The sequence below is a fragment of the Mastomys coucha genome, unplaced genomic scaffold (genome assembly GCF_008632895.1).
Source record: "Mastomys coucha isolate ucsf_1 unplaced genomic scaffold, UCSF_Mcou_1 pScaffold18, whole genome shotgun sequence".
In the NCBI taxonomy this organism is placed as follows: Eukaryota; Metazoa; Chordata; class Mammalia; order Rodentia; family Muridae; genus Mastomys; species Mastomys coucha.
The window spans coordinates 95,078,499-95,102,076 of record NW_022196900.1 but is presented as its reverse complement, the minus strand read 5'-3'; the positions used below and the strand labels follow the sequence as shown (position 1 = coordinate 95,102,076).

Below are 23,578 nucleotides of genomic sequence, written 5' to 3'. Positions count from 1 at the left end.
GACAGAAACAGTGAAATAAATCTCTATGTCCTTGCTCCAGGGCACCCAATCCCCAACCCTGGTGCACCCAGAGCCTACCCTACCTAAGTCCTGGAAGTGGGGCTTCTAGGGTAGCCATTTGGGTGGCCCAGTAAAGTGTCAGATGGGGGAGGCAGGGTAGAGAAATGAAGGCAGACAGACTTAAGGGTGAATCGGGGCTCTCAACCTTTTTTGCACCTTCAACCCAGAGTCATGCCCTCTCTGGGTCCATTCACAGAATGAGCATAGGAGCTATTTCCAATGTTAATAAGAGCACAGCGCTCCCCAAGCTCTGCGTACAGCGCCTGGTGCATAGTGGTATCTGTTAATGGCCAATAGGCTAGAATGGAATGTTTCCATCACAGAGTCTGAAGGGGGTGAGCGTGGGCATCTCCTTTCTTTCAATGCTTATCTGGGTGCTTTGGGCAAGCCACTCCACGCTATGCTTTCCCAATACTACTGGACAAAAACCCTCCTTCTTGGAGTTTTCCTTATAGAATAAGTGAGTTAAGGTGCACACCCGTTATTAGCTAGCTCCATCTGTGTCCCTGGACACCTTGTGTTATCATTAGCTCTCACCTTTATGTCTCGTCTTTGGAACCTTTAACTTTAGGCTCGAATTGTAGACTTAGTTCTTCTGATTGTCTGTCCTGATCCTTGTAAGCCCTTGCTTCTCTGGGCCACCCAAATGGCTACCCTAGAAGCCCCACTTCCAGGAGCTACCTAGAAATTCCCCCTATGACTGGCTTGGCCCTGGGTTGCCAGTGACACCTGGAGACTCACCAAAGACACTGGCAGATCCACTGCCTGGGACCACAGTATCCAAGGGCCATCTGCTTGCCTGCATCATGGCCTCTTGGGGGGGAATGTTGTGACAGCTTGTATTAGTTATCTCATGGAATGGACTTGCTGAGGAACAGCACTGGGGATCTGGGGAGGCCAGGTCCAGTCAGGACCTTGAGGGCTCTGTCCAGCATTGGATTGCCTCAAGGCAAGTGACTTATTCCCCCTGGGAGGGCCTGCCCAAAAGCCTGATGCTCCTGGAAGCCAGACATTTGCTATCAGCCCCTGCAGGAGTTAGCCAAGCCTGCTAAGTGGCCTCCAGCTTCCTCCTGTGCTCAGGAGAAGGGGGAAGGGAGGGCGCAGGGTGGGGGGAGGCAGCACAAGCCATGTGAGCCTGGGGTGATTGTCATGGTTACGCTCTGACAAAACAAATGGCTCTGCTTCCTGCAGGCCACCTAAACAGCCATCGCAATGTTGGCATTGATCAAGCCAGCTGCCAGGGCAGCCAGGCACTGGGCTTGGGTACCAGAGCCCAGCCTGGGAGTCCTCTCCAGTAGCTTTGGGCACAGGGAGACAGCTGCGTGGAGAGGAAGTGCTTGCCCTCACACATGTTGCTCCTGGGATAAGGTAAGGGTTGGAGCAGCCCATGCCCTGCAGCTCAAGGACAAGGAGCCTTATCCTAAATGCTGAGGGTGAGCATGAGAGTGAATGTACATGCATGCACGGAGAGTTTGTGTGATGGTGACTTGTGCTGTGTGCTTGCTCCATGGGGAGGGGCTCCGGAGGTTCCAGCATCAGAAGTGATGTGACCACATGTTGCTCCCATTGCTTTCTTTCTCTCTCTCTCTCTCTCTCTCTCTTTCTCTCTCTCTCTCTCCCTCACTCTCACTCTCTCTCCCTCCCTCTCCTCTCCCTCCCTCCTCCCCTCTCTTTTCTTTCTTAGTGTTCGTTTTCTGTGTGTAATCCTCTCAGCTTCTCCTTCTTATGTCTCTGTCTCTTCTCTCTCTCTCTGTCTCTCTCTCCGTGTCTCTCTCTCTCACTCTCTGCCTCCCATCCCTGCCACCCTCTTCCACCATCTCCCTGTCCCCATCATTTCTAGTCTGTCCTCTAGGGACCCAGGGCAGTCAGTGCTCTGTGGGCTGCCCACCCCCACTGCCAAGCTCCAGGCTCCTGCCTGCTGCCCTCTGGGTGCCTGGCGTGTGACTGTCTCCAAAGCTGCTGGCTGAGTGAACATTCTTCTTTGAGCCTCACGTCCTGGGATCCTGGAGGTAAGAAGGTTCTGAACAGACAGAGGGGAGTCTTTGGGTAGTGGAAGGTGGTGGCTGTCAGGGGCCCTGGCACTGTGAGCAGTGATTTCTGCTAACATATCAAGACCCTGCTGGAAGTCCCCTCACATCTGCTGCAGCTCTGAGGTCCCAGGATGTCCTTGTTTTATTTTGATGTTCCTTTCCTAACCTGTGGAACAAGAGGCTTCCCAGGTGGGGGGCCAGAAGCCTTTAGTAGCCCCTCCTCCACTCTGAGAGCAACAGGCATCTCTCTCTCTCTCTCTCTCTCTCTCTCTCTCTCTCTCTCTAATTAAGCAGGCAGTACCCCCCTCCCTTCCTCACTTTCTCTGCTGGGACACAAGCCTGTTTCCTGTGTCCACCCATTTAAACCAAGCAAGTCACGGGACCTGGGCAGAGACCAAAGGGCACACAGGGTGACCTGCAGCTCTCTCATTGGAGGAGGGGCACTTGAAGGCACAGAGCTCCTGTGGCTAACTGGGATCAGATGGGGGTTGAGGGGAGGGGCTGAACCATGATGCATGGGGGCTATGTCCTGGGGAGGTATGTAGAGGCACACTTCTGGAAGGAGCTATCCCTGGAAGTAGTGACATGACATGTATGTAGCAAGCCACCTGGGTAGGTAAGGGGGTCATGATACATGTATATAAACATGTTCACATTTCAGGGGCGCACATGTAGTATGTGATGTGAAGGGAATTAAAGGTGTGTGGATATGCATGTGTGTGAACTAAGATTGTTAAGGCTGTGGGCTAAACCTGACCATGGGGTGACTGAGCAGGACCCACAAGGCCTGACATGTGAATGCAATGTCCTTCAGCTTGGGAATTCTCATTCATGTCCAAGGTGCAGTGCTTGGGCCATTTCTAACCCAGTCCAGGTGATGGTCTGTGGCTCAAGGCAGTAAGGGAACTGTGTTCCCCCTGGGTAACCTGTGGCCCCACTGCTTTTCTGGCTTGAGACAGGCCAAGATGCCTGGAATGAGGGTGGCTTGGGCTGTGAGCATCCTTCTACCACAGCTTTAGGAGTTGGGAAGCTTGGGGCGGGGGGGGGGGGTCTGTGGCCTCTCATTGTAACCACTATCCCAAAACCTGAGCCAGACGATGCTCTCAGAATGTTGGCCATCAGGCTATAGGGGGATGACTCTCCTTAGCTTCTGGGGCATTTACCTAACTATAGAGCGGACACTTGCAACTCTCTGCATGTCTAATTCTTTATGGAAAGGGGATTGAGGTCAAGGGAGCCTAATGTAGGACTAAAAAGGCTTTCTAAAGGAAATGGTGTTAGTGTCGTGCTATGGAGGAAGAAACAGCAGCACACGGCCATGTGGGGAAAGAGAAGCAGAAAGTGTCTTTTATATCTCTGGGCTCTGTATGTTGGTAAAGAAGCTGCCAAAGGATTGGTTTAAGAGCACTGAGTTTGCTTGACCAGACAGGGTGGGGTGGGAAAAGGGAAAGAAGTAAGATCCACTGAGTCCCTGGGTGCCACTTGATGCCAGGTACTGAGCTGAGTGTTGGTTTTCTGTTCTCAAGGAAATGGGGGTTCAAGCTGGAGAAGGTAGAAATCTCCTTCCTAAGCTTATGTCAACCAATGCCCATGAGAAGGGCTCTTGAATCCGAGCTCCATGAGCTGGTCAAAAAGCAAAGTGACAGAAGGCTGAGGCCATCTGGAGCACAGAAGCCATTGTGTACATTCATGGATCATCTGCTCACCCACCTCCTCCTGGGAGAGGGCAAGCCACTTTGGGAGGGAGTAGAGTTGGCAAGGGGGACATATATATAAGATAAGAGCTTGAGGGAGGTTCACCTCCAGTCCCTTGTCTCACTGTCTCCTGGTCCTGGAGATGAATTTGCATAAGTAAAGAGAGAGCAGTTAGAGAGGAGGCCAGAGGCTAGTGTGTTCCCCAGACCTTTGCTCTGGTGTCTGATTTCACTCTCACTTTGCAGAGGTTAAAAGGGCATCTGGAGAATCTCAAAGAGCTAGGAGAGTCAAGGGCAAATGGAAAAGTCATTTTACTAGCTGTGAGGCTGTAGGTGGGGCAGGCGGCCCAGCATCTCCTTAGCAGATGCTATATTGGCTGGGTATCAGAGAGAACTGATAATAAGAAAGGCCCTCATGCCATCTCTAGTGATGTTGGGACCACTCGGTGAATGGCAACTCTTAGATATAGCTCAGAAAAGCTCTGAGGAGGAATCTAAGTAGGCTTCATGGAGGAGGTGGGGCTTAAAAGAGCCCAGAAGGGGCAGGAAGCTTTAGAGAAAATTGGATGTAGGTGGCTTGGCTTCAGCTTGAGGAATGAGCATAGGCCAGGGCACAGTCAGGACTCATGGCATGGCTGGGAATGAGCATATGTATGTAAGAACCTGGTAGAAGGGTCCGTGGGATCAGGCCTCTGAATCCCCCATGGAATCTGGAGAAATCAGGAGGTTCTTGGTCTTGTATCCAATCTGAGATCTATTGTAAAGTTTTCATCTTCTAATGACCACACTGGGAACCATAGTCCTGACCTGGAGACTGCTCAGAGGCTCTTCTCATGAGACTACTGGTGACCAGCAGAAATGAGGCTAGAGTGGGGAGCAAGAGAACATCCTAGAATGGGGTCAGGGTCAGGCATAGCTACAAGGAAGGGGAAGTCTACTAGGTTTACATTGTAGCCACATCTCTTTGTTCAGGTACCATGTGGGTCTCTGTCTAAGCTACTACCTGAGACTACACATTTGTCAGAGTCTAGACTTAAAAGTTGTTCTCACCAGAGTCTGGGAGGAAGGGTCACAAACATGAGAATCTAAATTGGATCCCTAGAACCCATATAAAAATGCCAGGTGTCATGGAAGGTGCTCATAATTCCACCTTTGGAAACGCTGAGACAGTGGGTTGCTAGGGATTTCTGGCTAGCCAGTCTTGCCTAATTGGTGAGCTTCAGGCGAGTGAAAGAACCTGTTTGGAAAGAAGATAGATGATGGTCCCAAAGAAGACATCTCAGGTTGACCTCTTGCTGTGCACTTGCATACGCACAGTTACACACACACACACACACACACACACACACACACACACAAGTTCATGTACACTCACGAGTCTTAGCGTTTCTAGTCCAGTGGAAAAATAACATTAGCAGACACAACTTGGGGAGAAAAAGGTTGATTTCAGCTTTCCATCACGCTCCATCACTGAAGGAAGTCAAGTCAGGAACCCAAAGTAGCTACCTGGAGGCAGGAACCAGTCCAGAGGCCGTGGAGGGTGCTCGCTTACTGGCTTGTTTCACAATGGCTTGCTCAGCCTGCTTTCTTATAACACCCAGACCAGGAGTGGAACCATCCATAGCAGCCTTGGCCCTCCTACATCAATCCAATTAATAAGAAAACGTCCACCAGATTTTTCTACAGGCCAATCTTATGGAGGCATTTTCCCAATTGAGAGTTCCTCTTCCCAAATGTGCCAAGTTGATATGAAACTAATGCGCACACACACACACACACACACACACACACACACACACACACACCCTAAGTCCAGGCATAGAATACTAACGAGCTGATTACTTATATAAATGGTCTGCATAAGTGCCTGCCCTTGCTCAAGCCGCATGGCAACCTCTGTGCATAGTCAGCTCCTATGTCCGCTGTTGTCTCTGAGGCTGTTGGGTAGGAGAAGCAATGCCCATATAATGGCAAAGAATAATTACTCTGTAGAATTGAAATCTCATCTAAGCCATGAGACTCAATGAGAAGATTTAGAGAGGAAGTTGGGATCTTTGGTCCTACATAATGCCATTGACAGGCCAGTGACTGACCAAAAAAGAGAGAAAATTAATAACAGTGAAGCTTGAGAAGAAACAGGCTTCATTGTAAGAATCAATGTAAGAAACATCAAATGTAAGAAACAGAGAATTCTCTAGAAAGCCTATGCCTACCCGACTTAATACTTGATTTGTTCTTTGTCCCTTCAAAGTTTTAACATATGATTATAATATTACTCTGAACCAGCGTAGAATTGTTTTCAAGGTTTTAATTTTATTTTTCTCCAAAATAAACTCCCAGTTGAAAACATTCTTCACCATTTCCTGTGAAACCTTGTCACTGTTTTAAGAGGATTTTCCCCCAACTACTGGGGGAGTGTGGAGCCCTCTATAGTCTGTGTTTTAAGACTTGTGACTTGAGTAAGTGACTGCATGAGCAGGAAACTGTGGGGCTGCTGCAGGAGTCGGGAACTTCTGTCTGTTGGGTTGCTTGCTTCCACACTGTCCACCACCTGAGCTCACACCTTAGTTCATTTATTCAGCATTTAATGAACACCTACTGGGTGCTAGCCACCTTCCTGAATACTGGAGGTACACTGTTGAGAAAATAAAAGCTCTTTCTTTATGTAATGTATATCATAGTGGACACACTGTCCAGTGCCTCTTCCTCCACATGTTTGTCGCCTAGTATTGTGGCTTCCATCTCTGACCATGCATTACCTTAGCTTGTAGACCGGAACACTCATGGCTTCGCTAGTCAAGTTTGATTGTGCTGCAGTAACACATCCAATCATGCTCAAAGCAGGTCATATGTCATCATGGAAGGCCAGCCATTCTACATGTGTGTTTCCAAGATTGCTACGGCAAGAAACAGGATGCCACCAAGCACACACTGGCTTTCAAAGCCTCTACCCAGAAGTGAGGGACTTCACTACTGCATAGCTCAGTGGTTCTCAACCTAACTAGTGCTGTGACCCTTTAATACAGTTCCTCATTTTGTGGTATCACCCAAGCATAAAATCATTTCATTACAACTTCATAACTGTAATTTTGCTACTGTTATGAATCACAATGTAAGTATCTGATGTGCAGGATATCTGATATGTGACTCCTCCCAAAAGAGGTTGTGAGAAATTCTGCCATAGCTCACTGGCTGAAGCTAGGCACACCTCAGGTTTTCAAGGAGGGCAGGGGCATGCAGCCTGCCCTGTCTCTATGAAGAGGAGTTCCCAGGTCTGTTCCCCAGCATGGAGATCACTGCAGGCTTAACCAAAAGAGTAGCAGGGGAGCCTCTGTCAGAACACTAACAGAATATAAGGCAGAGCACAGAGACTAACGTGGGGTAGTCATTTCCAGGGTCTTAGCTCCCAAGGGCAACCCCAGTCACTGGCTCTCAGCTCTAATCAGCAGATGAAAATCCCTGTGGCCTACAGAGTGAGACTCCCTGCTGGTTCAAGCTTGGGGGGTGTGGTCAACAGGGTCATCTCTGTCTCTGCAGAAGCCTTAGCCCTCCTGCACTCCCCCTCCTGAGCTGCAGTCTCCTGGTCCTTAGGATGAAAACTGCGGGGCTGCTGGGTTTTGTTTCTTGTTTTTCCTCTCTCCTGGCTCTTAGTGTGCTAGCATTTGTGGATGGATACAGAAGGGCTTTGGTTATGAATTGCATGCGTTATGAATGAGAGTCGGCGCTTTCATGACTCACTACTGAATTTGAAAATGTTAATTGGTCACAGGCTAAAAGCTCCCTGGACAACTTTTAATCACATCATTTTTACTCTTTCAAGCTGCCAAAGACTTCTGAGGTCGCCCATTTCAAAGAACTCACTCAAAAGCCTTTTTAGAAGTCTGAGCTCATCAGTTACCTTAGACCTATTCTCCTATCACCCCTTACATAGGGAGAAGCCACCCACGTGGCAGAATCTAGGTGTGGAGGTGCACACCTCTCATCCCAGCATTCAGGACAATGAGGCAGGAGATCTGATCATGAGTTCAAGGCCAGCTACTCTGGGCTACACAGAAAAAAATCCTACCTCAAAAAAAAAAAAAAAAAAAAAAAAAAGCGAGTTAGTCACTGTGTGTAATACATTCTAGGCATGTTGTACTTTCTCCTGACGTCACTGGGTTGCAGGCTGGAGTACTGTGCTATTTCCACAGGTCAGAGAACAGATGCTTAGCCAAGTGAAGTAATGTGGCAGGCACCTCACTGAGTGGCATACACCAGAATCTGCCCTCAAAACTGAATTCTATCGGGGATCTAAGGCTTTTGGCTCCCAGGCTGACTGGGTGGGAATGTCCGCAGCTGCCTCCTCTTTCACCTACGTCTCCGCTTAGTCTCCATTGCTAACACCTCCGGCCTCTCAAAGAGAAAGCTGCCTCTTCTCTTGTGAGTGAAGGATCCCATAGCTCTGGGTGTTGCTACATCATTGCAGGAAACACAGGGACATGGCACAGCCAGGGTTCTCTCTCTCACCACACCATCAGCTACTACTACCTCTCTGATCTCTCTCATTTATTGGAATCATCTGTAAATCAAAACAAAGCGATGCCCACAATTAGGGTCCAGAGGAATCAGGTGATGATCCAGGTATGCTAACTAATGCCATGCTTGACTTCATAATAGTCTGTTTGGAGTTTTTTGAGGAGGGACGCTGAGTCCCCAAAGCCTATTTCCATAAGCCTGGCTAGCACCCAGGGCACATCCCAAGGGTAGCGATTCCCAGCTGTGCTTCTTAACTTTCCGAGGGTTCACATAAGCCAAGGGGCACCACAAGCCAGGTTGGCTCTTCTGCAGCTTGGTGCCTGGAAGAGCTATGCTGAGGTGTCTCCCTGCCCTTCATTCAGCTGCTTGCTCCCATAGAGGTCACACGTCCCATGCTGAGGTTCTGCAATAGGCGAGCAATGAGGCTCAACTGAATATCAGCTAGAAATCTTTACTTCACCCCAACTATCCAGCAGAAGGACAGGAATCAGGGTGATCCTGAGACTATCCAGGAATCAGGGTGATCCTGAGGGCACCCCCAGACTCGGGTGAGACCTGAGTAACAGCCAGCTGGCTACAGGTGCACTGGCTGGACCATAAGACATGGGCTGGTTGAAGGCAGCAAGCAGCGAGGACCATAGACCAAACAGTAGGTTCCCGAGCTTGGACTCAAACCCTGCCTCATCACCAAGTGGCGGTGTGACCTTGAGGCCTACTTAGCCTCTCTACATACTGTTTCCTCCACTGTAAAGGCATAACCTGCCTTTACAGACATTAAATGAGATCATGGGGTGGGGGGTGTCCTCCAGAAGCCCACCCCCAGTCTGAAGATCAGATTAGGCAGTGAACAAGTGGTCTCCTTAAAAGGGCAGAGCTGAAGGGACGCAATAAAGAGCATGGCTTCCCGCCTGACCTGTGATTTGTCTCAAAAAGTCCCTGAGACCCTGGACTGCCCACTATGGGAAGAAGGTATGGGATTATGTACTCCTATTGGCTATCATCTGGCCCGGGTACAGCTTGGTGGGTGGTCATCCGATCCTAGCCACTCACTGGCTCATCTTGTTAACAAGCACTATAAGGTGATGTGGTTCAGAAAGTGACCACTCAACCCAGAGCCTTGTCACTCACAGATGTGTCGCCTTAGGCAGGGTATAGAACCTTTCCATGCCTCAGTTTTCCGGCCTGCAGAATGGGGGTGGTAGATTAGTGACCAGGCCTGCTTTCCTCCCTGTCCTGAAGATTACCTGCTCACAGCAGGTATTCGGGGTAATACCCGGCGTTATTCCTGTGTATCACTGTTTTATTTTTTTTTTAAACTGTTTTAGGTTCTATTCTGTATGCTGGAAACAGAACAAAGACAAGGACATCCCAGATTCCTACCCCTAGGAACTTTGACTTCTAGAGACATTAGGCAAAGTCAGACACTAAACCAGTAACCCATCAGTCTCCAGGCCCCACACTCTATTGTGTGTATGGCCCCAAGAGTTCTAGTCACTGCAATCTGTGTGACGGTAGGAATCGAAGCCTGGGATCCATACTGAGTGGGTAGCAGAGCTTATGCTCAGGCCTGGTGACTTTTACTGCCTGTCCTGTGTTCTCTGCCAACCACTTGGCCTCTCTGTGCCACCTGACGGGGCAGCCTGTGGTAGAGAGGGGCCTCATAGCTTGTCGCTAACTGGTCTAGGATCTCAAAGGGAGGCTAAGACAATGAACATATTCTGATGCCAACACACATGTAGGCATGAGCCCTGGAATGCCTGGATTCAGATCGGTGGGCAGAGAGAGGCTGTGGGTGATCAGGGTCACCATAGGAAATGCCAGAAGTTCAGAGGCACAAGTAGAGTCTAAGTGGGTGGACGAGTTAGATCGCATCCTAAGAAAACAAACGATAAAGCAGGTGTGAGTCACTGCTGAGGACCAAAGCTAAGTGAGCATTCTAGACACAGCCCCTCTCCTGCATCCTCCCCATAGCCATGCCATTCTCCATTGCACCAAGCAGAGAAACTGAATTTCAGAGGCAGTCCCAGCTGGAAAGAGGTAGACAAGGGAGACAAGGGAAGATTCTAGGGGCAGAAACCAGCTCCCCTGTCTGGTTCTTTTTTTTTTTTTTTTTTTTTTTTTAACGTCGTGCAGAGGTATTTGGAGAGAACATAGATCAATGATCACTCTACTCTCTTTAGCACACCAGTGCAAACAACCACCTCTGAAGAGTGGTTTCAAAGTAGTCCTTCCTCTGTCCATCATCCTGTGCAGGTACTCATGATCTGGAGACAGGACAAGGCAGGAAGCCCTGTAAGCATCCATTTAGCCCCGTTCAGCCCCTTTCCATGGGGCTCTGGGGATGCTGGCAGCTCAGTGGGTAAGTTCACCTTTAAAGGCGCCCCAGAAGGGTAACCTAAACTGAATTGGTGGAGACAGAATCCAATTTTCCTAGCAACACGTGTCCTTGTTTGAGAAGCCTTCGTAGGCAGACTTCAGTACTGCAAGCTCCAGAGGAGGCCCCAGGGAACAGGCCACCTGCCAGCCAGCAACATTTGCATGCACTTAAGCCAATACCTCCGAAAAGCTAAGACTGGTGATGGAGACTCTGCAGCCTGGCCTCTTTTCTTCTGGAGTTTCTCCTTTCTCCAGCAGGCCAGTCACTCCCTGTTACCTGGTAAGATCAGAGGCCTAGCCCAGGCCTCTGTCTCCTTCGCTGACTGTCCTGGACATCAGCACTGGCTGGGCCCCGTGCTCCTAGGCAAGGGGAGGACAGCAAGGACAGGGGTGGGGTGTTTTCTGTCTTGATTCTTTCTCCAAGGAAGATTACAGATGCCTCTGAGATGGAGTCCTGTGAGCTTTCTGGCTGAAAGAGAACATTCTCTTTACTAATCAGCTGCTTACACGAGCCTACAGCCAAGGCCTCGCTTGGTCTCACCTCTTGACAACATAGCCTGCCCCACTCGTGGCATCCATTCACTCCGTTTGCTATGGGGTCTTGGTATGTAGCTCAGGCTAGCTTTCCTCCTCCGTATCCAAAGAATTGCCATTACAGATACGTGATACCTCATCTAATCCATCCACTGTTCAATATCAACTATGGGTCCCACACTGACTCAGAGGACAGGGATCTCTTTATTATTTAATTGATTTGATAGGTTCACATACAAAGTCATGGGCTGCATCTTCACACACACGTGTTGGTATATTACACCCTCATTGCTCCCCTATTCCATTGGCTCCCTGAACTCTCCCATATCCAGCTTCTCACTACTTTCATATTCCATGGATACTCCATTACCCTCTATTTCCCACCTCCATTTCCATCTCTTCCTGCCTCTCTTTCTGGTTTCATGGCCTACACACACACACACACACACACACACACACACACACAGAAACACACACACCTGTAACTTTAAATCCAAGTTAAGGTGTTTGTCTGTCTGTATTTCCGAGTCTGGCTTATTTCACTTGACATCATGGTTTCCTAATCCACCGATTTTCCTGCAAACGTTGTGACTGCACTTTACGGCTGCGTAACATTCCATTACATCTCTCTACTGCCTTTTCTTTATCCACCCATCTGCTGATGGACGGCCGGGCTGGTTCCATTTCCCAGCTAGTGCAAATAGAACAGTGATCACCATGGGTGTGCAAGTGCCTCAACACCGGTGTGCAAGTGTCTGTGTGATGTGTTACCCTGGAGTCTCCAAGAATGGCGCGGCTGGGCTCTGTGATACACTCTGGTTTTGCTGTCTTTGAGAACACTCTGTATCGATTTCTGCAGGTTTGTATTCCCAAGAGCAGGGAAGGGTTCTTCTCTCCCCACAGCCACCCCCACCCCCACCCCCACCCCCCAGTGTCTGCTCTCATTTGTTCCCTTGATAGCAGCCATTCAGACTAGGGTTAGACTGTCTCAAAGCAGTTTTAATTTGCATTTCTCTGGTAACTAAGGATATCGAATACATTTTTTTTCAACTGTCTATGGGCCACTTGTGTTTCTTCTCATGAGAAATGTCTGTTCAGTTCATTAGTCTGTGTACTGGCTGGCTCATTTAGTTTTTAGTGTTTGTTTCTTCACTTCTTTATGTATCCTACATATTAATTCTCCTGCCTTCTGTGTAATTGGCAAAGATGTTTTCCTTTCCTGTAGTTGTCTCTTCGCTCTGTCAACTGTTCTGCGTAATTCTGCTGATCAGTGCTTGCAATTATTTTTTTGTGCTATTGGGGTCTTTTCCAGAAAAGCCCTGCCTATGCCTGTCAACAGAGCCCCTGCCTCCAGTTTTCTAGGGGAATGTGTCCCGGATGGGTGCCTGAGAAAAAGAACATAAAGTATGGGAACAAGAGCCATGTCTGTCTTGTCGTCTGTCTGTCTGCTGGGCCTGGGACAGACTTCAGCATGCAGTAGGCATGCCTTGTGCATCTGCTGACAAGACATAGCACATCGAAAGCACGTGACATGAAAACAGCTGCCTCTCTCTGCATAAAGGACTCAGAGGGCTCTGTGGAAATGAGAGCCTTTGAGTGGGACCTTGAGAGGGGCTAAATTTTCCTCCAGGGGCCTAGGGTAAGCTAGAAACACCAGAAGACAGAGCTTAGGATAACAGTTGGGGGCATTGATGAGCTGAAAGACTACATAAATGTGGTGACCATAAATATGGATGGCATAAAAGGCAGGGGTCCGGTACATGGATGTGTGACCCTGGAAGAGGGAAAGTTCAAGGATGGAAGTCAGAATGTGAGAACCCTTGAGTTCTAGAAGCTTGGTACAATTGGCTTAGACTCTAGGAACAATTGTGGCCCACTTTGATGGAAGGACTTGGCTACCAGTCTGTGGTTTGGGCTTGAGCCTCCCTAAAGAAGCGAAAGGGATTTCTAGGGGTAACAAGAGGAATGGGACCCCAGAACTGAGGTAAGAGGGTAGGTTTGAGCTCTAACTCGTGAGATGAGTTTATGGTTTCATCACATGAGACCAGCTAAGCCCACTTAACTTAGCCCAGCTAAGCCCACTTAACCAAGGGACGCCAGCCCTTTGAAGTATGATGTAGGGTGGGGGTATCTGGCCAGGTTGGGGGTGAGAGGCTTCCAGGATGCCAGGACAGAGCCAAACTGGCATGTCTGGGACAATAATGGGTTAAGTTGCTGGCAGCTGAACAGATTTCATTTCCAACAGTCAGGACCTATATTTCAGCAGAGATCCATGGGAACTTCTCTACTCTGAAGGTATGGAGAAAGCTAAGACCCAGAGCATTAACTCAGATAGTCAAGGCACATAGCACCAGAACAGCAGAGCCATCGAGCCTACTACTCTGTCAGTGGCTCTCTGGGCTATAACCTCCAACAGGGCTCCAACACTGCTCTGAACACAGGCCTAGCCACATCCAGGCAAATTCTTGTCTTTGTGCTTGTTATTTTCCTTTTGGAGCAGTGGCAGGAACAATACAAAGGTGCCTTTTGGGCAAGTGCTCTACCAATATGCTATATCCCCAGCCCTTTCTAAATCTCTTTATAAAATGCCAAACTCCCCCTAGCAAAGGATTGTGGACACCCCTGAGCCTCAGGAACCCTGCTGTAGGTGTTTGTCACCCTGCCTGTAGCAACTGGGATGCAGGCTCCCCTAGGAGTCTTCTGCATGCTCCATTCTGTTTCCGTTGCTTCTCCCATATTCAGCATAGACTGAGAAGCAGCCCAGGACAGGGACTGTGGAAAGGGAGGAAAGGGAGGTGATGCCCATCAAGGTTGGCCTCTGATGAGCCATCACATACTAGGACTGAACTTGTAAAGTGAACCATATTGTCAGTTGCCACAGAGGACCTTCTAACCCTCTAAGAGATCTCTTTCTGAACCAAGCCTGACAATGCAGAGTGGGATAGAGGCAAAGAAGTCACAGCCAATGCTCTCAGAGAAGTCATCGGCTTGTACATGATACATAGATGGTTGCAGTGCCTTGGAAGGTGGGATGTGATAGACAAGGGTACATGGAATATGGACGCCATGGAGAGAGAACGTCAGAAGGAAAAAGAGTATCCAGAAAGGCTTCGTGGGGCTGAAGAGATGACACAGCAAGTAGAGTGTTTGCCATGTAATCAGAAAGACCTGGTTTTGATTACCGGAACTCATGTGTGGTGGTTTGAATATGCTCCGCCTATCGGAAGTGGCACTGTTAGGAGGTGTGGTCTCATCAGAGGAAGTGTGTCACTGTGTAGGCAGGCTGAGGGTTCCTAGTGCTCAAGCTCCACCCAATGAGGGAAATCCCATCTTCCTGGATGCCTGAAGAGATTGTCCTCTTCTGGCTGCCTGCAGATCAAGATGTATAACTCTTGACTCCTCCAGCACCATGTCTACCTGCACGCTACCATGATGATAATGGACTGAATCTCTGAAACTGTAAGCCAGCCCCAATTAAATATTTGCCTTTGTAAGAGTTGCCTTGGTCATGGTTTCTCCTTACAGCAATGAAACCCTAACTAAAAAGCTTGTACCAAGGAGTGGAGTGTTGCTGTGACAGGCCTGACCATGTTTTTGTTTGAAGGAATGTGGATTTGGGGACTTTGGATTTGGAAAGCAATGGGATGCTTTAAGTGGGGCTTAATAAGCCATCCTAGTAGGAATATGGAAGACGTTGGTGCTGAGGATCATTTGAACTCTGAGGGCCTGGCTCAAAAAAGAGGTTTCAGAGGAGAAGAATTTTAGTATGTTACCTAGAGATCTTTCTTAGGATATTTTGATAAAGAATGTGGTTGCCTTTTGTCCATGTCTGAAGAGTCTGCCTAAGTATTGGATAAAGAAATTTAGATTAATTGCATTGGCAAAGGAAGTCTTAAAAATGCCTAATTTAGCCTTTATCCTGTAGTTTACTCTGATGAGGAACATTTTGATCAAGTATAGCAAGCTTAGAAAGGAAAAATACAAAACATATGGTTCAAAGAGTAAAGGGGCGCCAGGAAGCAGAATGAAACTAAATTTTGTGTTCAAGGATATTACCTGGAATTAAGGGACTGGTGACCTAAGGGCATGATTCCATGGCCAGCCAAACTTATTGTTTATGTGTTTGCAGTTGAACAAGGAATAGTTCTATCATGTCAGGTGTTGTTATGACCTCGTTATTGTTCTCATTTAGACATAAGAAAATATGATTATGTGTCAAAATGACAAAGGATGGATTGTGATGGCTATTCTCATCTGTCAACTTGACTATATCTGAAGTAAACTACAACCCAGAACTTATAAAGAGCTTGTGAAAAGGTAAAGAAAGGCTTAGGTCGAGGCATGGTGTACATGCTTTTAATCCCAGCCCTCAAGACACAGAGGCATGCAGATCTCTTAGTTCAAGATCAGTTTACAGAGCAAGTTCTAGGACACCCAAGCCTAGGTGGTGAAGAATGTAATAGAACAAGGGGGCCATATTCCACTTCTACCAAGTAAATTTCAGCAACTTCATCCATGTGGCTGGCTCAAGAGATTACTGGGACAATTGATGCTGGTTAGTTGAAGCTAAGAAATTGCAGTGATTAAGAAGAGACCAGCATCACTGAGGTGAAATCTTCTGGGAAGTGTTTTCTGAGAGCACAGAGAAGCTGTGTTCCAGAGATAGACATTGTGCTGGCACCTGGACTTTGTAATGTGTAAGAATCACCCAGGCAGTACTGGTTTTTGAAGGTATGAAGGGGTCATGGAGAACATCTGAGGCTTGGTACTGTGCGAGGCCAGGAAAGGCCACTGATGAAGGTACAGTCTCAGTTGCAGTTGACGGCCCAGGACTGAAGGGGCCATGCAAAAAAAATTGAGGCTTGGCACCATGAAGAGAGCCTATGAGAGGCTATTGGTGAAGCCTAGTTGCTGTGGAAGATCCCAGTGTATTGAAGATGATAGTACCATGGGATGACCACCAAGAATAGCAGGAGCAGTGGAGTTGAGTCAGCTGGAGAAATGACCCAAGCTCTTTGGAGAAGCCCAGATCATGTGTGGATACCAAACACTGGAGCAAGAGGCTGTAAAGTTGAAGTTGCCTTGGATACCCCAAGATGTTAGAGATCCCAGAGCCATAGAATATCTGCCAAGGAAAGCTGCTAATAGGGAGTAGAACCAGCCCAAGTGAAATAATTGTGTTGCAGTCCACAAAGCTGAAAGGAGTTGGATATCAGACATGGAGATGCAGTTTGGAGACTGCCCAGCTGTTTTTGGTCTTGCTTTGGTCCAGTATTTCCTCACTATGGTGTCTTTGGAACAATAATATAAATCCTGTGATGTTGGAGGTATGTGGTTTGCTTTTTTACTTTATAGGGGATTACAGGTAAGAGATTGCACAAATCTCAGAAGAGACTTTGAACTTAAGACTTTTAACATTGTTGAGATTGCTGTAGACTATGGAGACTTTTGAAGTTGGACTAAATGTATTTTGTATTTTGCTATGGCTAGGTATAGCTCCCATAGAGTCATGTGTTTGAATAAGCCTATGGGGGCCAGGGAGTGATTTGAATATGCTTGGCCCATGGGAAGTGGCACTGTTAGGAGGTGTGGCCTCATTGGAGGAAGAACTCTTGACTCCTCCAGCACCAAGTCGGCTGCACACTGCCGTGATGATAATAGACTGAACCTCTGAAATTATAAGCCAGCCCAAATTATATATTTGCCTTTATAAGAGTTGCCTTAGTCACGGTGTCTCTTCCCAGCAGTGGAACCCTAACTGAGATGCCATGTAAGACAATGTTCAAGCATCATGATGTGTATTTGCAGTCACAGTGTGTAGGGAGTAGAGACAGGCAGTCCCTGGGGCTTGCTGGCCAACTAGCTTAGTTAAATTGATAAGTTTCAAGTAACAGTGAGAGACCTTGTCTCAAAAAATAAGGTAGAAGGTGTCTCTAGGAATAATATTTGTGGTTGGCTCTGGCCAACCATACTCCATATAGACACACACACAAACACATGCTCCATACAGATATACACACAAACATATACATACATACACATACTCCATACAGTTACATACACATGCAAATACACAAACGCACCCTCCATACAGATATACACACAAACATGTACACACACACACATACTCCATACAGTCACATACACATGCACACATGCACATACTTCTTACAAATACACACATACATATACACACATTCCATACAGATATGGACACTCCATATAATAAACATACACACTCCACATGGATACACACATTCCACACACACATACACTACAAATAGATTTACATTCTCCATATGACACACACACATAGACACATACTGTACATACATTCCATACAGATACACACAGAAATACAAACAGACAGGCATTTACATGTGCAGTCCATATATATATACACATATTTCATACAGATAGGTACACACATGCACTCAAACTCCATACACACACACACACACACACACACACACACACATACAAACCTGCACCTATATGCACATCTCACACATGCAGACATGTTGGCTTCATGAAGGAGAGGGGACAGGATAGGGTTTGTATGATGAACAGAGAAGGCAGAGAAGGTGGTAGCCATTATCCCAGAAAATGATTCCAGAGTGGCAAAAAATCAGTGTTTTGGGGACTTAGTGAGGGGATCAGGGTGTCTAGAGGAAGGTGAACATACAGAAGGTGACACTGGTCAGAGGTGATGACCCAGTGGGGAAAGCCTTGAAGAATGTATAAGGCTTTTGGCATGCCCCACTGAATAAAGGCAAAGGAGGCCAATTCAGGAGGTGTGTGTACATGTGTGAGTAAGCACACACTCAACATGTGTGCTCATGGAAGGGATCCAAAAGAAAACAGGCTTGGGATAAAAGGCCACTTAGGACAATAAATAGTTCTCAACTTGTGCGTTAAGACCCCCTTGGGAGTTAAATGACTCTTTACAGGAGTCATATATCAGACATCTTGCATGTCACAGATTTACAGTAGCAAAATTACAGTTATGAAGTAGTAACAGAAATAATTTTATAATTGGAGGTCACCACACCATGAGGATCTGCAGTGAAGGGTCACAGCATTAGGAAAGTTGAGAACCACTGACTTAGGAGGTGATGGCAGTGGTCCAGAGAGCACAATAAAGCAGCAGGTTTAGGTAGGGGTAGACAAGAGACCACTGAGACTTAGAGGAAAGCTTAATGCAGAAAGAGGTGCCCTCGTAGTTGAGGATGCAGACGGTTAAGCTGCCTGGGTTCAAGTCCAGGCCCCATCTCTTCCCAGCTGTGGGATCTTGAACAAGCCTCACATCTCTCTGGGCTTTGGTATTTTATCTGTAAGAGGAATAGAAGGGGCTGGCAAGGTGTCTCAGAGAGCCAAACGTGCTTGCTATCAAACCTGACCACCTGAGTCTGATCCCCGGCACCCCCATGGTGGGAGGCGAGAATCAACCCCTTCAAGTTGCCCTCTGACTTCTGTGGGCATGCACACACACGATAAATAAATCATCATAAACAATTTTAAGGAAAGATAGAAAGAGTAAGCTGCCTCTAAGACATGTTGCCAAATTATATGTTCAAGGCACCCTGTGTAGGTTTCATCCGTTCAAGCATCTGCTGTGTGCCGACATGGTTCTCTAGGTAACAGATCCAGTCTAAACAAGCTAAAACAAAATCCCATCCTCTAGAATCATACTGGAGAGGAGCGCACAGACACATTAAACAGAGAGGAGGGCAGGGACCCATTAAGCAAGATAAACAAAAGAACATATTTGAACAGGTGTGTGAATTAAGAAAGAAACACAGCAGGGGAGTCCGGAAAGCTGTGAGTAGCAATGGACCAAGCAGTCACCAGTGGGGTCTGAAGCCGAAGGCGTGAGAGCAGAAAGGGAAACAAAGCAAGAAAGAAGCAAAGGATTCTGGGTCAAGATAAAATTCAGGAGCAGATGCCCTGTTCTTGTCCCCCAGAGATGCTAATGGAGCCAGGACGACGAAGGACTTGGAAAGAGAGGTTCTGAGTCAGGGACCACAGAATGTGTGAGTGGGACCTTGGACACAGCAAGCATTAGAAAAGGACAGCCAAAGGGACCGGGGCTCCCTCGGAGAGGTTGTTCAGGGCACAAGAGTGGTATCCCTGGAGCAGGAAGAGGGACTAGGAAAGGCATCTGTCTCCCCCTGCCACTGGGGAGCCAGCCAGGGCTTCAGTGGCCCCAACCTGGCTGAGAGTACAGGTTATGTACATCCTAAGCCAGGATGCTGAATCCCAGGAGCTGAATGGGATGCAGGTTGTGGTGGTGGCTTTGTGCAAGACACAGTGAGATGTGTCATGGCCGGGGGCTAGTCCAGGGACTTAGACTGACCTAGACTGGCCAAGCATTCTCCAAGGAACGATGGCCTGTTGCCAGAGAGTGGGGCCTTGCTACAGGATAAAAGAGAAGTTTAGGGACTCGGTGACACACATGAGAATGGAACCTAATGACTTCAGCCTCAAGGGCTTCTCAGAGAAGTCACGGAGGAATCTGGTGGCTGCTTCTCTCCCCTCAGGAAGACCAGTGGCCAGTGTGGCGCTGTGATTCACGGAGGAATCTGGTGGCTGCTTCTCTCCCTCAGGAGGACCAGTGGCCAGCATGGCACTGTGATTCACGGAGGAATCTGGTGGCTGCTTCTCTCCCTCAGGAGGACCAGTGGCCAGCGTGGTGCTATGATTCCCAATAAATTCCTAATGAATGTTTCCTCGATGACTTATCTGGACAAGGCTGGTTCAAGGGCTTGGGATTTGGTGATGGGACAATCGGGCTCTGCCTCTGCTCTGTGGAGGGGAAATAGATACCAAGGGATAGACAGAATTCATCTGTATCCGCTGATGAGACTGCTCCAGAAAACACAACGAGAAAGTCCTGGAGAGAAAGATGGGGGAAGGGGTTGCAAGACTGAATGAAGCATGCAAAGGAGACCGACCTCTCTGAGTACGTGCCTGCCTAAGCAAAGGCCCAAAGTGGGAGTAAGCCGTGTAGATGTCTAGGGAAAGAATAGTTCTAGGTGTGGGAACAGCCAGTGCAGAAGACCTGAGACACAGGATAGCCCGAGAGAAGAAACCATAGGAGAGTCACAAGAAAAGCAGTCAGTAAGGGCCTTAGGATCACATCATGAGATTTGGTCACATGACTGGATCCTTACCTTCACAAATTGTTTCAACTGCTCCCTTGAAAATCGACTCCAGGGAAGCATGGGGTGCCAGCTGTGGAGGTGACAAGGCAGGGTCAGACTCCAGATGTTCCGTCTTACCATCTGTCTCTTGCACTATTAGCTATAGTCAGGCCTGCCTGTTTCCTCCCCACAGAAACCCAGCACCAAGTGTCCTTTAATGTGCTCATGGACAGCTGATATTTATTCATTCGTTTTCCTTCATAAATATTTATTGAGTGGAGCATAAATACAAATAATGTCCCGGCCAGGCAGAAGGTCATCATTTGAGATTCAGAATTTCTAAGCTACCAGGGGCCAGCGTTGATGCTCTAGAAACCGCCCCCCCCAGAACTTAAAATGGCAGGCAAACGATAACTTAGAACATCCCTTCTCTGACCACATCCCCCCTCCCTACCTTCCCTGTAAGGGCAGCTGCTGTAAGAGCCTGTCCTTTGTTAAAATCATCAACAAGGTCCAAGCCCTAACTGGCCTAGAACGTTCTGTGTTGGTCAGGCTACCCTGACCTTACAGAAGCTATGAGTATCCGTGTAAAGCCAGCTTTTCCTCCTTTCCATTTTGGTCAGGACCCATGCCTGAGAAATGATGCTGCCCACTTTTGGGGTGGGTTTTCCCCCACCAAGAATTAACCTAATCAAGATAATCCCTCAAACTGACTAATACACCCTGACATACTGAGCCCACAGCCTGTACGAGATCCCATTCTCAGAGCAGGCCACAGTCTCTCACATGGACCTGGAGATGTGTGGGTGGCTTGGTCCCTGAGCCTCAGCATTTCCTACAGCCTGCTGCCCACTGGAGGCCCAGGTTGGGGAAGGAGCCAGAAGAAAGGACCTCAAACCCCAATGACCCCAGCTCCTTCCCAAAGAACCTCAGACACAGCATCTAGTATGGTACCTTCTAATGCCACCAAGCTCACGTCTAGGACCAAGCACGTCCCTCTCCAGGCCTTAGTGTCCTGTCAGCAAAAGAGCGAGTGACACCTTCTGAGTGCTGCCAAGAATAATCCAGACAATATATGAGCTTGGCGCATCGTTAGTGCCTAATAAGCGCTCGCTGTCACTTGCTGTGTCATCTTGACTTCTGGTTTTCTCTGTTACAAGAGTATAATCTCCCAAGATAGATCTGTGCCTTATCTTCACATCCTCGGAGGCTGACAGAGGGCCTGGAGCACAGTAGGTGTTTTTCAGTGCTGGGAAATATGTGTGAGTAAGGGCCTATAAGGTTAAAGCCTACCTCTCCTGGGAGGTTCTTTTTAAAACGTGGATGTATTACTTTTGAGCTTTCACACGTGTGTGCACTGTTGAGCATCCCATCATCTCTCTGCCTCTCGCTGGTCCTCCGTGTCCTCCACTGACAATTTTGCTCCCTCTTTCTCAGTACACGAGTATACGCACACAGGATTGTACACAGCCACATCAAACCTGGGAACCCCAGGTGGGAGAAGACACAGCGTCTGTCTTTCTGTGACTGGCTTAATTTATTTAATGTCATTAGTTCCAGCTGCCTCCATTTTCCTCTGAGTGACTTGATTCTTCTTGATGAACTTTAAATGTTCCACTGTGCTAAGCACCACACGTTCTAGGTGACAGCCATTCTGACTGTAGGGGTAGGCACCATGTCATTTTGACTTGCATTTTTCTGGTGGAGTTGAAAGTTTTGAGAACTGTTTATTTCCTTCAGCCACGTGTCAACTGGGTTATTCTATTTCTGGTTGTTTAGTTTTGAATCGTGCATAGTTTAACCCTCTCTATTGGATGGATGGATTTTCTCCCATTTTTTTTGGACCATTCCTTCACACAATAGTTTCCTTTGCTGTACAGAAGTATTTTAATCTCCTGGCATCCCAGTTGCCAGTTATTGGTATTGCTGTGGGCCAGCATGGACTAGGTCTTTTTAGAGTTCGTCTGGCCACCGTTAGCAGGATCTGTCATTCAAACCCACTCTCTGGGTACGAGGCAGTGGGCTGTAGCCCCTGCTACACTCTACTCCAGAATGAACTTGAGTCCAAGTTCCCTGCACGCCTGGTGCGGCCTGCATCTCCCCCACCGACATTCTGAACAGTATTGAAACTGGGAGAATGAGCAAGGAGAGCCACAGAGAGCAGGGCAGGGGGAGGGGAGGGATATGTCTCACTCAGGAAATGAAGTCCGTCATCTTTGTTTGCCTTCTGCAAGAGGTCAGCCTCTACTCTGGCCACCAAGGCAGAAGACAAAACATTGGAACCGTCAATGCACTCCCAGCTCCCTTTATCAGTCAGCCTGTCAGGAGATAAGCCCAGTTGAGAGCTGTCTGGGCTCCAGCCACAAGGTAGAACATAATTAAAAAGATGATGCTGGACTCGGGGAGGGAGGGGGTGGAGGAGTAGAGGGATGGAGCACCTGACAATCTCATTGGGGACACAGACAGGACCAAGATAGAAAGCACAACCTTCCCTTAGAAAGGGCCGTGTAATCAACTCTCATCAAATAGCCTTGCAGACAGATGGCAAAAGGTCACCTGCGGTAGAAGCCTTTCCTGGCTCAGACACAGAGAGGAAAACTCAGAGAGACCTGGGACTCCAACGTGTATCCCACTCCTTGCCTCCCACCTGGCTACATGGGAGGTCCTCAGAGCCGCATCAGGTCTCCCCTCACTTTCCAGAAGACTCAGCACCCAGAAAGACTGTGTGTGGAAAGGATGAAACAATTTGTTACTCTTTTCACTCCATCCGCCCTGAGAAACCAAGCGGGAATAAATTAGGTCCTACCCATACCCGACTACAGAGCACAGTTTTAAAAACAACCGCACAGAACTTAACATGCTTTACTGAACTGATAGAAAATATAACATAGGAGAGAAGATGGGATATGAGAGATGAGGTGGATAAAGGATGCTGGGCACATATTGTCCTCTACGATTCAGGAGGAAGAGAAGAAAGTTCCTAGGTAAAAGATGGGAGTGGAGGGCTGGAGAGATGGCTCCGAGGTTAAGAGCACTGACTGCTCTTCCAGAGGTCCTGAGTTCAGTTCCCAGCAGCCACATGGTGGCTCACAACCATCTGGGATCCAATGCCCTCTTCTGGTGTGTCTGAAGACAGCTACAGTGTACTCATATACATGTAATGATTCTGAAGAAGAAGAAGAAGAAGAAGAAGAAGAAGAAGAAGAGGAGGAGGAGGAGGAGGAGG

At 48.0% G+C, this 23,578-nt stretch overlaps 1 protein-coding gene across 4 annotated transcripts in view; it reads left to right on the top strand.

Annotated features, from left to right (window-relative positions):
- The first annotated feature begins 1,239 nt into the window (after nucleotides 1–1,239).
- The window catches only part of Vwa5b1 (von Willebrand factor A domain containing 5B1), a 70,613-nt gene continuing 48,274 nt past the window's right edge, over nucleotides 1,240–23,578 (top strand). For 3 of the 4 annotated variants that reach the window (XM_031379209.1, XM_031379210.1, XM_031379207.1), the window contains exon 1: nucleotides 13,061–13,193. The gene's annotated coding sequence lies outside the window, so the exon portion shown is untranslated. Of the gene's footprint in view, nucleotides 1,429–1,744; nucleotides 2,070–13,060; nucleotides 13,194–23,578 lie in introns of those variants that run through there. The other variant, XM_031379208.1, reaches the window with a different exon arrangement.